The following is a 2,163-nucleotide window of genomic DNA, read 5'->3' as shown; positions in this document are numbered from 1 at the left end:
CGCCGAACTTTGCCTGCTGGTACAGCTTCGTCCCGTCGTCTTTCACGTCTAGCCCTGTTGTCCGTATATATATATATATATATATATATATATATATATATATATATATATATATATATATATATATATATATATATATATATATATATATATTTCTGGAAAAGCACACAATAAAAGCACATAAGGATTACATACTTATGCGTAACCAGTAGCAAGTAAAATGCACAATATACGTGGCGCCAAGCCTGCTAGCTAGAAATCTCATTTAGCGTAGCGACAGCGGCGCTTGGCAGAATAAGTTAATCGATTTCATACGGTTTGCGTTAGCCGTTGTTGATACAATTACGGTTCTTCTGCAACGGCTTGGCGTTGAAAGTGATGAGAGGCATCGATGTTTTCTTGGCTTTCGAGGCCATATCCACGACAATATTCTCGATTAAGGTAAATCTAGAGTGCGTGCGACGGAGTCTTCGTCGGTCGGCATCAAGCTTAAGCTCCGCTGCAAGGGCGCCAGTAACCTGTGGGAACAAAAGCTGTGTTAACTGCATGGCGGCCAGACGGGGGCAGTATTGAATGTACATGCATCACTTATGTAATGATTTGTTGCATTCATCGATAATAAGTATCACTCGCGCTAAATCAAAGTATCGGAGTATCGGCATCGAAAATATGTTTTTGATGTATCGTGTATTGTAACGATACTCGATGCTGTTGTATCATTATTTCTTGTTTCAGTTTCCTTTCTTTCAGTGTACATATCGTCATCGTCATTCAATATGATTCCCTATATAAGTGGCTTCACTGTGACGAATACAGGAGGGTTTTTGCATACTGCGCTTGCGTGGTCCCGTGTCATGCGTCTGGTCTGAATCAGACACCACATATTGGCGACGAGGATCAGTATCGGAGCCATGTCACTCGGGTGTTTCCCAGCACCGCCCCCTTTCTTGCCTTCACCCGGTGACCCGGCTGTGCCTTCGCAGCAGTGGAAACGCGTATTCCTGAATTTCCTGGAGGTCATTGGCGGCGATGAACTGAAGCCGAAGCATTGCAAGGCAATTCTGCCAAACTCGCTCGGGGTTGAAGGCCAGCGAATATTCTACAGCATCCTTGCACAAGGAGCAGACGCGACTGCGGACGCCAAGGCCGAGGAAAAGGTGGACCAGTTCAAGGACGCACTTGCTGCTCTGGATACGCGTTTCGCGAGCGCTACGAATGATTTGGTGGAGCGGCGCCGGTTTCGCCGAAGACAACTGCCTGGTGAGACATTTCAAGCATTTACAAACAGTCCTCGGGACCTTGCGTCTACTTCCAATTTTGGCAGTCCTACCGATAGCATGATTCGAGACCAATTACTGGAAGGCACTTCGTCACGAACAACCCGTGAACGCATGCTTTATGAAGGGTCTTCGCTTACATTGCAGCGTGCTGTTGACATCGGGAAGCAAATTGAACAAACACAACAAGAGCTCGGGGAATTCGCGCATAGCACTGTGAACAAGATTCAAGATGTGCGAAAAAGGTCAGACTCTGAGCAAGGAAGTTGCTACAGGTGCGGCTCGTCATCGCATATGGCTAACTCGACTGCATGTCCGGCGAGGAACAAGCGTTGCCACTCTTGTGGAAAAATTGGTCACTTTTCAAGCATGTGCAGATCGAAGAAAATTAAATATGCCGTTCGAAAGCCCGAGAAGGCCAACGCCGTCACGGTACTTCAAATCGGTGACCGTAATGCGTCGGCGAAAGATATTCGAGCCAACATTTCCATCGGGAAGATAAGATTGTCGACACAGGAGCTACGGTTTCTTTGCTCAGTGAAGAGCGCTACCGCAAATATCAATATGTGGTGTCTGATTCAGACCAGACGCATGACACGGGACCACGCAAGCGCAGTATGCAAAAACCCTCCTGTATTCGTCACAGTGAAGCCACTTATATAGGGAATCATAATGAATGACGATATTTACACTGAAAGAAACGAAACTGAAACAAGAAATAAGGATACAACATTGCCTCCCAATTGAAAAATACAACATAGTAATTTGCAACAACCAAAATAACACGAACTAAACACTTATTGTTTAGGTAAAGAAAACCCAAATCTTTCTACAGGTCGGCGTACCCTAGTGCTGTGACGCAAAGGTTGCTCCACCGAATCATCTA

The 2,163-nt window shown here is 45.4% G+C and overlaps 1 pseudogene; it reads left to right on the top strand.

Annotated features, from left to right (window-relative positions):
- The first annotated feature begins 790 nt into the window (after positions 1-790).
- LOC146183608 (uncharacterized) lies at positions 791-1,957 on the top strand (annotated as a pseudogene).
- The last annotated feature ends 206 nt before the right edge of the window (positions 1,958-2,163 follow it).

This window comes from Amblyomma maculatum, chromosome 7, assembly GCF_055883805.1.
Source record: "Amblyomma maculatum isolate TAMU_Amacu chromosome 7, ASM5588380v1, whole genome shotgun sequence".
NCBI lineage: Eukaryota > Metazoa > Arthropoda > Arachnida > Ixodida > Ixodidae > Amblyomma > Amblyomma maculatum.
This window is presented reverse-complemented; position numbering and strand designations above follow the sequence as displayed.